This window comes from Aegilops tauschii, chromosome 1, assembly GCF_002575655.3.
Source record: "Aegilops tauschii subsp. strangulata cultivar AL8/78 chromosome 1, Aet v6.0, whole genome shotgun sequence".
Classification (NCBI taxonomy): domain Eukaryota; kingdom Viridiplantae; phylum Streptophyta; class Magnoliopsida; order Poales; family Poaceae; genus Aegilops; species Aegilops tauschii.
The window spans coordinates 331362185-331377449 of record NC_053035.3 but is presented as its reverse complement, the minus strand read 5'-3'; the positions used below and the strand labels follow the sequence as shown (position 1 = coordinate 331377449).

At 45.6% G+C, this 15265-nt stretch overlaps 1 long non-coding RNA gene across 1 annotated transcript; it reads left to right on the top strand.

The window, feature by feature from the left end:
- The first annotated feature begins 12523 nt into the window (after positions 1–12523).
- Positions 12524–14867, top strand: LOC109733519 (uncharacterized). Its single transcript, XR_006662004.2, has 3 exons — positions 12524–12947; positions 13112–13186; positions 13383–14867. It is a non-coding gene; the product is annotated as an uncharacterized lncRNA (long non-coding RNA).
- Positions 14868–15265: the final 398 nt, after the last annotated feature.

Below are 15265 nucleotides of genomic sequence, written 5' to 3'. Positions count from 1 at the left end.
CACCTCGCTGACATAATAAACCGGCCGCTGAACCGGATGCTCCTTACCCGCCTCCTTGCGCTCCACCACAATAGCCACGCTGACGGCTCGTGCGTTTGCCGCCACATACAGTAGCAAGGGCTCCTTATCAACCGGAGCAGCAAGGACGGGGGGTTCTGCCAGTTACTTTTTCAAATCCTCAAAAGCGGTATTAGCTGCATCATTCCAGACAAAGTTATCAGTTTTCTTCATCAACTGATATAAGGGCATAGCCTTCTCACCCAAACGGCTTATAAACCGGCTTAAAGCAGCGATGCGACCCGCCAAACGCTGAACATCATTTATACACGCCGGCTTAGCTAGGGAGGTGATGGCCTTGATCTTCTCCGGGTTAGCCTCAATGCCTCTGTCAGAAACCAAAAAACCCAATAGTTTGCCTGCAGGAACACCAAAAACACACTTGGCCGGGTTAAGCATCATCTTGTAGACCCGGAGATTATCGAAGGTTTCCCTTAAGTCATCTATCAGGGTTTCCTCCTTAATGGATTTAACCACAATATCGTCCACGTAAGCGTGAACATTGCGCCCGATCTGTTTATGAAGACAATTCTGTACACAACGCTGGTAAGTCGCCTGTGCACACTTGAGTCCAAAGGGCATAGACACATAGCAGAAGGCTCCAAAGGGAGTGATGAACGCCGTCTTCTCCTGGTCCTTAACTGCCATCTTAATCTGATGATACCCGGAATAAGCATCCAAGAAACTTAAGCGTGCACAACCTGCCGTAGCATCAATGATTTGATCAATACGGGGGAGAGCAAAAGGATCAGCCGGACACGCCTTGTTCAAATCCGTGTAGTCCACACACATCCGCCAGGTGCCGTTCTTCTTGAGCACGAGCACCGGGTTAGCCAACCATTCTGGGTGAAAAACTTCAACAATAAACCCGGCCGCCAAGAGCCGGGCCACTTCTTCACCAATGGCTTTCCGCCTCTCCTCATTAAACCGTCAAAGGAACTGTCTGACCGGCTTAAATTTTGGATCAATATTGAGAGTATGCTCAGCGAGTTCTCTAGGTACACCTGGCATGTCAGAAGGCTTCCACGCAAAGATGTCCCTATTCTCACGGATGAACTCGATGAGCGCGCTTTCCTATTTTGGATCCAGATTGGCACTGATACTAAACTGCTGAGATGAATCTCCTGGAACAAAATCAACAAGCTTAGTTTCATCAGCCGACTTAAATTTCATCGCCGGCTCAGTCTCCGTAGTCGGCTTCTTTAGAGAGGTCATGTCTGTTGGGTCAACATTGTCTTTGTAAAACTTTAACTCCTCTGTTGCACAAACAGACTCTGCATAAGCTGCATCACCTTCCTCACACTCGAGAGCCACTTTCCGGCTGCCGTGAACCGTAATGGTCCCATTGCGACCCGGCATCTTGAGCTGTAAGTACACATAACACAGCCGTGCCATGAACTTGGCGTAAGCCGGCCGTCCAAATATAGCATGGTATGGACTTCTTATCTTGACCACCTCAAAGGTCAATTTCTCCACCCTGTAGTTGTTCTCATCACCAAAAGCCACCTCTAATTCGATCTTGCCGACTGGATAAGCCAACTTACCAGGTACCACACCATGGAAGATAGTGTTTGACTGGCTAAGGTTCTTATCAACCAGCCCCATACGGCGAGAAGTCTCATAATAGAGGATGTTGATGCTGCTACCTCCATCCATGAGTACCTTTGTGAACTTATAACCTCCCACCTGAGGAGCTACCACTAAGGCCAAGTGGCCCGGGTTATCCACCCGGGGAGGGTGATCCTCCCTACTCCACACTATAGGCTGCTCAGACCACCGCAAGTAGCGTGGAACCGCCGGCTCAACAGCATTAATAGCCCTCTTGTGAAGCTTCTGATCTCGTTTGCACAAACTAGTGGTGAACACATGATACTGTCCACCGCTAAGCTGCTTTGGGTTGGTCTGATAACCCCCCTGCTGCTGTTGATGACCCTGACCAGACTATTGATTAAAGCCCCCTTGACCGTTCTGAGGACCGGAATTTGAGCCGCCGCCCGGGCCATGAAAGCCGCCGGCGCCTGAGCCGCCGCCCAGGCCATTGTAGCTCTTAAAGGCCTTCATGATCGCGCAATCCTTCCACAGATGAGTCACTGGCTTCTCTCTAGAGCCATGCCTTGGACAAGGTTCATTTAACAGCTGCTCCAGCGTTGGACCTGACCCGCCGCCTCGGGGAGGGGGCCTCCCCTTGCGTCGCTGGTTATTACCTTGGGAGTTGGCGTTGGCTACAAACTCTAGGCTGCCATCGGCCTTACGCTTGCCTCCTCCTTGGTTCCCCGGGTTAAACTGAGGACCCTTGCCGTTGCCATTCTTCTTTCCCTTCCTTGCCCTTTCATCATCTGAAGGGGGATCCTTGGTACCATCGGAATCGGCGTACTTGACAAGAGCCGCCATTAGGGTACCCATATCGGTGCAGTCGCGCTTGAGCCGCCCGAGCTTCATCTTAAGGGGCACAAAGCGACAGTTCTGTTCCAACATTAAGACTGCAGAGCCGGCATCCATCTTATCTGATGAATGTATGATCTCCTTGACCCGGCGAACCCAATGGGTCGTGGACTCACCCTCCTGCTGCTTACAGTTAGTCAAATCCACAATTGACATAGATTGCCTACAGGTGTCTTTGAAGTTTTGAATGAACCGGGCTTTCAGCTCAGCCCAAGACCCAATGGAATTCGGTGGTAGCCCTTTCAACCACGTGCGGGCAGTTCCATCTAACATCATGGTGAAATATTTGGCCATAGCCGCCTCGCTGACCTCTAGCAATTCCATAGCCATCTCATAACTCTCAATCCAGGCTGCCGGCTGTAAGTCAGCTGTATAATTAGGCACCTTCCTAGGGCCCTTGAAGTCCTTAGGTAGTCGTTCATTACGGATAGCTGGCACCAAACAAGGGACACCCCCGGTCCTGGTAGGGATACCCACATCAACGGAAGTCGTCGGATAAGCCGGGGGGGTCTGGTAAGCCGTTAATTGAGGCACCTGCTCCGCCTCTTGCCGTGCTTGGTCTGCTGCGTAGAAGGCTCCATTATGAGCCGGGCCATGGCCAGGGGGCGGGTCATGGCGTCGGACATTACTTGAACCGGTTGCTGAGACCATGTGCCGGCTGTAACTCGGGCTCTGGCCTGGACGAGGGGTCGAGTGGATCCTGTCCCGGCTGTAAGAGTACGCCTCTTGCTGTGCCAGTGCCGTATGCAGGAGTTCCCTGACCCGGCGGGTTTCGATGGCCGCCGGAGAGTCGCCGTCAACGGGGAGAGCCGCCAGTCGTGCTGCCGCAGCCACCATGTTCTCCAGCGGGTTATCATAATGACCCGGGGGTATTGGCACATACTGAGGCGGGGCAGGGGGCACCTGGGGAGGCCCCATCACTTGTGGCTGAATAAGGGGTCCAGACCCGGGCTCAATGACCCCTGGCGGGTTACTAGACCCTGCACCCGGCGTGTTGAAGAGATTGCGTGGATCGTAGACCGGTGGGAGTCGAGACTGGGCCTTCTGATGCCTCCTTCTCATGACCTCGTTGGCCGCGTTCTGATCCATCGTGAGTTGGAAGGACTGCGCCTGAATCAGCTGAGTCCGGGCGTCGAGAGCCGCCCGCTCCGCAGCCAGCCTGATCCCTTCCGCTGCAAGATCCTCTTTAGCTTTTATCAAATCCAATTTTAACTGTGCCACCTCCGCGTCATGCTGAGCTTGATTCGCCGGGTCAACCGCGGTGGTTAACAGGGCCGTCATCTTGTCCGTGAGATCCATCAGCACCTGAGCCGGAGAAGGCACCAAGTTTCCCGATCCAGCAGCGGGGTTCTGAACAGGTTGCGCACCAGCCATAAAAACTCCAACCTGACTTGGCGGCTCAAAAGGGTCCGGAATACTGTCGCCGTCGGAACAACCCATGAGCCTGCCATCTTGAAGTTGGTACAACGAGTTTGATTCATCGGTGGCCGACTCGCCGTCTGAGCCGGCGACCGCCTCGTCACCAGACCCAGATGGATCAGAGGGCCCTCCATGGATGCATCCCACAAAGGTGCGCCCTAAGGCAGGCCGGGCCCGGGCGGGTTGTGCACGCTGAGCCATTTCGATGAGATCGGCGCAGAGGTCCGGCTCGAGGCCCGGCTCACCAATCTTGCCAATGAAGATATGAATTCCGCCAAAGGGGACCCGGTACCCGTACTCAATTGAGCCGGCGTCGGGGCCCCAATCCGCATCATCGATGTAGAGCTTGCCGCGAGGACTCTTGGTCATCCGGCCCACAGCGTATCCCTTGAGCCCTTCGAAGCTGCCCTTCAAGAACTCAAATCCACCGTGCGCTGGCCCCACGGTGGGCGCCAACTGTCGTGGAATTGTCACGGCAGATGTCCTTGAGCTAGGACTTAGTCGTGGAGCCATCGCAACTAGGAAGCTTGAAGGGGTTATGCGGGACAAGGAACACGAGGGTTTATACTGGTTCGGCCCCTTACAGTGAAGGTAAAAGCCTACGTCCAGTTTGGGGTGATATTGATTAGGGTTACGATCGCCAGGAGTTAAACCACTAAGCCCGGCTCTCGATGAGATTGTTGTCGCCCTTAAACCGCTGTCGGGTCGTCCCTTTATATAAGGAGGCTGACGCCCAGTAGCCCTTAGAGTCCCGGCCGGCTTATAAGAGTATCCGGCCCGGACTCTAAACTATACTTGCCTTACGCTACAAGTTCTACTATAATAATAATTATAACTACGAGCCTTAAGCCATATCCGGGTCTCAGCCCATCTCGGTCCATCTCTTGAAACTTGGCTCCGGGCTTCTGGCAATAACCGTACGAGTAACCCGGCCCCTCCTGGCGGGTGACTCTAAGGTCTATATCCTTAACAGGAACATACCATTTTTGAGGCTACGATTCCTATAACTTGCCTTGTCAATTTGATAAAATTACATGTGTAATGGAGGTTGTAACTTATTACGGTTTACATTGTCAGAATGATATCTGTGTCATCTCTGAACATATGTATATATTTGGTGTGCCGGATTTTCTGATGTAGATGCTATATAAGAGGAAGCTATTCGACAATCCTGCTCAAGTTGGTACGGATCAGATCGATTTTATTCAGTAAATATTTATGCTTGATAGATACAAGCCTCCCTCTTCTGTCCTTCTTTTCTCCATCCTCTACAGATCGCCAGCACATGTGAATCGTTCTCGTCAAGAGCATGCTTGTGACATCATTACTATATGTGATGCAGGGCAAAAGGATGCTGTCAGAATGTAAAAGCACATTTAACCATTTCCTGTTTTTTTCCTTGCCTGTTTTCGCCGTCGTATACACTGCATCTCCCATTGTAACGGACAGCCAAATTTGTATTCTTGAAAGTTTTAATCATTTCTATTGCAGTGTTCAAGTGCAATCTCTAGCCAAGTTCTCTTTGTTGTTGTGTTGAATTTTGAGGAAAGGCGGCCAAGCAGCTCGTGGCATCTGTGTCATGCCTGCTCTGCCGCTGCCTTGACCCGCCGACGACGTCGCCGGTTGAGCCGCAAGGGTGCAAGATCATCGTGGGGCCCATTGCATGGGCTCCGAGTATGCTTGATTGCCATGTCGGAGGCGAAGGTGCTAGAGCTTGGTGGCGTGTTTGCATTTCTGGATGCATGAATAATTGTCAAGGAGGCCGAAGCCAGCGCTATTACAGTTGGACTGAAGGAATTGTATAACGTATTCTGAGGCTCCTTGGTGGTGGAGATCGACTACGCAGTGGGGAAATGAGCTAGGGGCTGATTCTGTAAGCAGATCGTTGTCCTACCCAATTATTGTTGATATTAAATCTGCGCTGAGTAATTTTTAGGCATTATCACATCAGAACTGTCAAGAGGGACAAACAATGGGCTGGCTCATGAACTAGCCAATGATTCTAAAGCTCATGGAGACCTTGTGGTTGCGTATGGTGTCCCGGACCAACTCCATGATCAGCTCTGGAAGGAAAACAATGCAGCCTTGACGTCGGCCTAAGTCTTGATGTAATCCTCAAAAAAGATACTGCTTGCAGACATGTTATACATAAACATGCATGTTGTAGGTCTATTAATTTTAATTTTGAATACTGAGATCTATTCAGATGCTTTCCTTACTCTTATGGCTAAAAAAATCCAGCAGACAGTGACTGAAATTTGTTAGTTTCACTCAACGTGCTGCTGCTTGATCCTGGTGTTGAGTAGGTATATGCATTGAATTTTCCGTTGTGCCAAAACTAACAAATTAGAATCTTCCAATTTGGTGCTACCATATTTCAAAGTAAGAACACTATGATGCAAAGGAATCTTATTATGTAGCCATATGTAATCTCAGTTTGTTGCTATGTATAAACTATGATAGGAGTAGGCCCATATAGATGTGTATCCATTTTTGCCTTCTACTGATCTATGACAATGGGGATGTGCTGGACTAAGTGGCCGTTGCTATTGAAGCAAAGGAGTGGAACTCACAATTTTTCAATCAGTGGAGGTTATCTTTCATATGGATTTTATTATTAGATACTTGCAGATGTGTGTCACTTCCTTGGATCATGTTTGATTCTTAAAATTTTAGATGTTTCATGTAACCATCAATTATGCTACGGGCAGTCCCTGTACATTATTTTTTAGCTGCTCTAAAAAATTATCTCGGTTTATAAGCATCATACATTTTAATGTATAAGTAAGATTATGAGTTGATCCAGTGCCGAAAACAATTCAGTTGAACATGTTTGTTCTAGCAGTTTTAGGCATCAATTCATCTGCCGATCGATTGGAGAAGCGTGGTTGGGTCAATTGTGGTCTTTGTCCACTATGCAAGAGAGGGCAAGAAACGGGGCCACACCTCTTCTTCAAGTGTCGTGTCACACTTAGGCTTTGGAGATCTATCATCGAGAAGTTTGGGCTACCTCACGTCAACATTACCGAATGGCAACTTGATGACTCCGTCAAGAAGTGGTGGGTCAAGCGAACCGATGACCGAAACCCGAATTGGCATGCCATGACCTCTCTCATCATGCTCACCTCTTGGACCATTTGGAACGAGCGAAATGCTAGGGTATTTCGGCAAAAATTTGCGCCACCACCTATTCTCCTCCAAACCATCATTGGAGAGGCAAAGTTATGGATTACTGCCGGCGCAAAGAAACTAGGGACTATAATTTTGTGTGAGTAATTGTCATGTCGCTTGTATGGGGTGTCCTGTAAAACTCTAACTCTATTCTCTCCTTATTTAATAGATGAGGGAAATCTTATGCCTCCGTTTCGAAAAAAAAAGTTTGATTCCATGTGAAGTCTATGATTGATTTTTTCTGGGATTCTTCAGGTTTGATTGGTGAAGTTACATTCAGCAAAGAAGATATGTTTATTTGTAGGGAATTTTTGTAGGTACAATCCATCCAACCATATATAAGTCTGATATTCTCATTCTTTAACAATGTGTACATGGCCTCCACTCTGTCATTTGTTGGAAAAAGGCTGGGACATATATTGTTGTTTGTATAATCTTACATTGTAAAATAATTTGTGGTAACAAACATGTCAACAAGGGCGCAATTTTTTCTATACATAATTTCAGAAGTACTCCCTCCATTGTTAAATATATGACGTTTTGGTAGTTTAATTTGAACCACCAAAACGTAAGGAAACAGAGGGAGTACTATTAACTTATTTGGCTGATTTCCCGAACTAAATCGCTAATTTGAACCATTTATTTCTGAGCTACGGAGGAGAGTAAATATTATTCATGGTATATTGTAATTAAGAAAGAATAGTGATTTAATGGTAAAAAAATACATGATAAGTATTTGCACCAATACAATATTTATGCCACTAGCTTGATTCTCGCACCTTGCATTCTCCCGTTGCAACGCACGGGCATTTTTGCTATCTCTCCCTAATAATAAAGTACGGATTGACTTTGTCAGGTTCACCGTCACAATACGCTTTCTTCCTGTGAATTTACGCTTTCAGTTTTTCACCTATATTATTTTCGCTATCCGAGGTGGTACTATTTATAAGCCTTTTCGTATGTGTAGTTAACAGTTCTTTTGTTGGACGTCGTTTTTTTAGATCTGGCCCACCCGGATCCTGTGTGTGCGTGTGTTTGAATATAAAAAAAACAGAGAAAACAATTGGCCAACGCAGGGATTCGATCCTTGGTCTGCTAGGTGTGTGCAAACGCATCATACCGAATAGGCTAGACTCGTGAGTGTGCTAACGTTGGCGTCTGGTGGCATCTGGCCTTTCAAGAATAGAAGACCACGCGTACTCGGGCCGAAACAATGGGCCCGGGCGTGCTAGGCCGGCCGACTGCTGTGGCCGACGGTACAGACATTGGGGAGCAGGCTACTGCTTTGGAAATTAAGCAAAGAATATGGCATGAATAAGAATTGTCCTTAACGAAACAAATGAAGGGGAGAGCAATAGCTATTATGCATAATTAGGCCAGCAAGAAAAGAAATAGACATTAATTGCTAATTACATGAGAAATAAAGAAGGAAGGAGAAAGAAAAGAGAGAGGAAGGAAATAGACGGTAATTATGTAGAGTCGGCAAGAAAGGAAATAGATATTTTGCCATGAGAAATAAAAAAGGAAGGAGAAAGGAAATAGACTGTAATTATTGTGAGCGCCATATTAATCGCATGAGTAATTAATAGGCCGGCAATTTGGATTCCTCACATGCATGATATAAGGAAACAAAGATAAATAAAATAGACACTAATTGCATGATAAATAAAGAAGAAAAGAGAAAGGAAGTAAATAGATGGCAATTACAGATTTTTTTGAAGGAGGTGCGGATATCAATGGCAGGTGTGTAGTGCCCCATTCATATCTTATGAATAAAACGACGTGGCGTCTTTTTCGTGCTTGATACTCACTAAATTCATGCCATTTTTTCTTTCGTTGCAACAGAGTGTGACATGTTTTCCTTACACTTATAATCCTTACTAAATTTGCGCCAAATTTATAACACATTGAACGTTATATTTGCGCATACAGTCCCCGCTAAATTTATGTCAATTGTTTCAACTGTTGTAACCCATGGGCATCTGTACTATTTTTTATATTTATATAAATGGAGGTATAATCTTATTGGTCCTCCCATTTCGTATGTCCATGGCATTTTTCATATTGAGCTAGGCTATTCTACCGATCATCTGTCCTGGGCCACTTGGCCTCTGCCCCGTTGGTCCGTGTAGCATTCCACCAATAGAAAACACAGTGCCCTGCCAACCTATCCGTGCAACCCGGCCCAATAAATCAAACCCGCCATCCCGTCTAGGATATGAGGCAAAAATCATTGACCTCTAACTCATAACCTGCACAGTTTTTTGTGTTGATCGTGTTAGCCCGCAAAAAAAGGTGTTGATCGTTTTAAACTAAAGTTAAATTTGATGGTTGTTTGTGTCCTTCACGGACTGGTAAAACTATTACCATGTAAATCCGGATAACACAAACACAAGGCGCAAGCATTAGATTGTGCAGATGTGTCCGGGATCTCAAACGCGACCGTTCGCTGGTCTTTCCATGCAGGCGATGCAATTTTGTATTGGTTCCAAGCTCAGGTGGAACGTTCGCTGTGTAGTGAACATCGTGACTGACATGATAATAAAGAAAAGAAGTGGCAACAAGGAGGGAAGCACTAGGGGTGATAATTTGTTTCTCCCGTTGCAACGCACGGGCACTTTTGCTAGTATTGACAATAGAAAGAGAGAGGGGACATGACTGTTCGGGGTTGGACACACCTTTTTCTAATGACTATTCATTAATTAGCATGTGCTAATTAATCTACTAATTAATTCCTAACACGTAGATTTCTGAGAGCGACGACTCTAGAGGATAAGCACGGAGTGTACCAAGGGTCACGGTGCGGAGAGAAAAAACAAATCGCCTGATCCGGTACTGGATGGATTCGTCCCCATCCCGTATGACACGAGGTCTTTTGCCGTGCTCAGGGCATCTTCAACGTGAACTCTCAAATTCGAGTTTTGTCATCCACCGCAGCCCTGCTTTGATCTGTTGAAGACTGGCTGTCTGTTTTTCCACTAACTGGAAGCCAATTGAGGGAACTTTGCGGGAGTCCGAAGCGGCGTAGGACTCTGACAACCTGGCTCATTAAAATCCATCTTTCGGTCCACTTTTTTTTACTCCGTCTTGCTCCCCTTTGCTTTCATTCGCACCCGCCATATCCGCTGCGTCATTGTACTTCTCTGGCAGCTGCCCAGTCATCTTTGGACATCCGCAATCCCCACCTACGCGTCTGCCCGCTTTGGAGTACGCCGTCGCCCACCCAGGTTCCCTCTGTAGTTGTACCCTCCGGCCCCTGCCAACGCCATCCATGGCAGTCATCACGCCCGGCAGGCACGATGGTGGGGTATTCGGTGATCGATGATGACTTTTTGTGAGATGCGTGGTTAGCCGTATCTGCAGACTTTGTAGGCATGAGCGAAGGCTGGGCCGTTTGGCAAAATGTGCATGCTTCATTTCACGAGCAAAAGAATCTTCACGCCCTATGACATGCATATCATCCATGAACGCAATGTAAAGTCCCTAGCGCATCGGTGGTACACCATCTCCAACTTCATCATGAAGTTTTGCAGTGTGATTGCATGAGTGGAGACAATATGGCCATCATGATCGTCAATCATGGAGATCATAAATTTTGCTTCTTGTTACTCTATATGTTGGTCAATTCATGGATTCATTCACTGATGTAACTTGATAATCAACACGTTTGTATAGCCTAGACGCGTTGCCATGTTGTATAGCCTGGAACGGTAAAATCTGATTCCTAGTCTTGCCTCTAGGACTAGTTCAAGTGTTGTGTGATCATGTTTTTCTGATCATGGGTATTTGGTCAAGTGTAACAAGGGTACCAAACAACATTGAGAGTATGGTGTTAGAAGACTGATTATATTCAATTGACCCAACTTGTTTGTTATATTTTGAGATGTAATCGTCACAAGTCTATTGATATAACATGAAGAGTTAACGTATGCTTTAGTTCTTTAGACCATGAGAGTATCATAGTACTTCATACTGGACGATGGACTTTGAGGTTGCTCAAACATCATTTGTAACACGGTGATCATAATGACAACTTTTAGGTTCATTGGACAAGGAGCTAGATGACTCAAGAGTGGGGTTTGCTCGTCGATATATTATTAGGGCCCTCTCGATGTGAAGGCATCCGTCGTCGTCTGGACAGGCATGGGTGACCGTGTCACAGGGATGCCAGAAGATGTCAACGAGAAAGAAGAACAAAACCGGTAACAAGGGGACTGGTATAGTGAGCATGAGCATGACTGAAGAGGATACCGATATATCTCACCTCGGGTTTTGTAAAGTATCATGAAGCAAAGGAAATAGCATATGATAACCAAATGTTCACTCGAATATCATTCGTGTATTCGTAGGGCTAAATATGGATGTCCATGGTTCTGCTATTGATCATTGAACAAAAGGGAGTTTTGTTCAGGTCTATGTTTTATGGAACCTATACGGTCACACGCTTAAGAGAATCACAATTAATTGAGTGTTTGTGGAGTGAGAGTTATGAGAAAATATTCTAGGAATAGTTTCGGGAACATAAGAAATAGTTTCGAGAGAAACCAGAAGCACTTTGGGGTTACCAGAAATGTTTCGGGGAATACCGAAAAATGATATATATATATATATATATATATATATATATATATATATATATAGGCGGAAATTGTTTTCGGGGACCTAATATAAATAATAGAGGGCTCTAATATTGATTGAGAGGCTCCTAGTATTTATTTAGGGGTTGTGGTCTAATAGAATTAGCTAAAGGCCTAATAGGGGAGAGTGGCGCCCTCTCATCTTGTTAGACAAGCTTGGGGGGGGGGGGGGAGGGGGCGAAACCAAGTTGGAGGAGGACTCCTCCCTGGTGGTGCGCCAAGGGGAGGGAATCCTCCTCCCCAGGTCGGCCAACCCCCCCCCCCCCCCCCCACCACCACCTATATATCTTAAAGAGGGGTGTCCTAGAGACATACAATTCCCTTTGTTCCGGGCGCCCCTCCTCTCTAGTTTGTCTATATTAGCACGACTATTTCTTAAGTGCTCCCAGCCACTTATGTTCTTTCTTTTTTTGACCAAATGATATTTATGTTCTCGATGGATTGATTTGAATGCCGCCCCGTTGCAACGCACGGGCCCTTTTGCTACTTTAATAACAATAATAATAATAATATAATAATAATATAATAATAATATATATAATAATAAAGCACGGATTGACTTTGTCGGGTTCACCGTCACAATACGCTTTTTTCTCATGTCATAATACTTTTTACGATTTATATGAACAAAATCGTAATATAAACAAGGTGGTACTAATATCATGTTCGTCCGTCCGTTCGACCTGATTCGTTCTAACCCTCCTGTAATTTTAGGTAATTAACCCGCAGTACAATTTAAAGTTTGTGTTTCGTTCCAGATTGGGCCTTTTTTAATGGGCCTGCAGAAAAACAATACGTGTAGGACACAGGAGCACGGGCTCCTCAATGCGTACGGTAGCGCCGCCGCCGCGCGCCCGTTCCTCTCTGGCGGCGCCGCCGCCCTGCTCTCGTTCCCCTCCCTATCCATCTCAATCTTCTCCCGCACCACCACGATCTTCAACCTCCTGCTGCCGTATGTCTCCGATTTGGATCGGAGTCCGTGTTCCCCCAGGATAAGTGCTGCAACACGAATCCATGGCGTGCCCGACCCAGATTTCAGAGGGACTTGGCTGCCATTAGAAGGAGCCCTCGACCGGAATCTCCATTAAATCGCTTCATATCGCAACTTTTGAAGAGTCGTCCAGGATCGTCTCAGCCGAGTTCGCCGGAAGAAAATCCGCCGCCCAAGCGTACTACATCTGAGCCGGAAGAACATCCCCTGCCGAACATGCTACCCCAGAGGTATGTACTAGCTTTTGCCAAATTATTCTGTAAAATTTTCATCTACAGTCATAAAAAGTAATGTTCTTCTTGGTCTGGTCAGAAAGTACTGCACCTTTTTTCTGCAATCTTTGTATTTGTTCTGCTTGAAAAAATCTAGGACTGATCTCTCTGCCATTGTTCAGATCACATATTCCTTTGCTAGAACACGTGAGCTGATTCCGACTTTGGCCTCAAGTTGCTCCCGTCAATGACAAGTGGTTAGTTTTATGGGGTTCACAATTGACTTTTTCAACTATAACACAATAGTCAGTGCATGAGACAGAGATAACTCATGTTGGATCGACACATCCATATCAGATAGCTATATTCAGCGCAAGTTATTGATATATTTCTTCAACTACCTCTCATTTACTGCATGTTGATTTTCTCATGAACTGCTTGCTGCAAATATAGGGAGGAGTGGGAGTGCTGTGTTCATGAAATTGAGTATCTCAGAAGAATTTGGTTTGGCACTTATTTTCCTCAACCTGTTATTCTTCAAATGTGCTTCCCATGGATTTGATAAATTTGGTGAGATAATGTTATGTGTCAGGTATGGCCATAAGATACTCATGAAACTTATTTTATTTTGCCTCACACAAGATGTATGTTGTTTAGACTCATGTACTGCCAGTACTGGTAGATCGATGATCTAAGGATCATATGAATGATTAATGGAGGATAATTCATATTCAGTTCTCCTCTCAATTTTTGTGGTGCCAAGCTTGATCTTTATCCATCTAACTGACTGAAAGTGCCTTCTAATCACTATTGAACGCATATGTTAGTTAGTTTGACTGTATACACCACACAAAAAGTAAAAAATGAATTCTAGAAAAAATTAGACACAAATACTACAGAACCAGTGGACCCTCGAGAAACAAAAGGCACACCTAAAGGATTTTTTTCTTAACAAAATGTATTAATTTGACTATTTGAATATAAAAAATGTGCAATCGCAATCTTGCTTTTTCAAGGAAAACAGGGGACTGCTACATACTCGATATGGATCGAGGCTAATTATTGATCTTCCAAGTTAAAAAATCTGAAAATAACTTTCATTTAGTAATGGATACATAGTCAAGAAAGGATGCCTTTCCCGAAAGATACAAAACAAAATCGTGTTCGTGTATGTCCGGCTGACAGATGAATCGATCTCCTTTCAAGTATCAACCCAGCAACCTTCGTGTACGTACATGTGTGCATCAAGGATGCACGGGTCCATTGGCCTGCGTACCACACATCCCTTCACTAATTCCATCAGTATCATTCTTAACAAGGTAAGTATGATTCCCTAATCCCTGATTTTATTAATTGATCTTTGATGCTTCATCCCTAATGTCGTTATACCTTATTGATTCTATAAAAGATCTCAAACAGGAACATACCATTTTTGAGGCTACGATTCCTATAACTTGCCTTGTCAATTTGATAAAATTACATGTGTAATGGAGGTTGTAACTTATTACGGTTTACATTGTCAGAATGATATCTGTGTCATCTCTGAACATATGTATATATTTGGTGTGCCGGATTTTCTGATGTAGATGCTATATAAGAGGAAGCTATTCGACAATCCTGCTCAAGTTGGTACGGATCAGATCGATTTTATTCAGTAAATATTTATGCTTGATAGATACAAGCCTCCCTCTTCTGTCCTTTTCTCCATCCTCTACAGGTCGCCAGCACATGTGAATCGTTCTCGTCAAGAGCATGCTTGTGACATCATTACTATATGTGATGCAGGGCAAAAGGATGCTGTCAGAATGTAAAAGCACATTTAACCATTTCCTGTTTTTTTCCTTGCCTGTTTTCGCCGTCGTATACACTGCATCTCCCACTGTAACGGACAGCCAAATTTGTATTCTTGAAAGTTTTAATCATTTCTATTGCAACTAAGTGTTCAAGTGCAATCTCTAGCCAAGTTCTCTTTGTTGTTGTGTTGAATTTTGAGGAAAGGCGGCCAAGCAGCTCGTGGCATCTATGTCACGCCTGCTCTGCCGTTGCCTTGACCCGCCGACGACGTCGCCGGTTGAGCCACAAGGGTCCAAGATCATCGTGGGGCCCATTGCATGGGCTCCGAGTATGCTTGATTGCCATGTCGGAGGCGAAGGTGCTAGAGCTTGGTGGCGTGTTTGCATTTCTGGATGCATGAATAATTGTCAAGGAGGCCGAAGCCAGCGCTATTACAGTTGGACTGAAGGAATTGTATAACGTATTCTGAGGCTCCTTGGTGGTGGAGATCGACTACGCAGTGGGGAAATGAGCTAGGGGCTGATTCTGTAAGCAGATCGTTG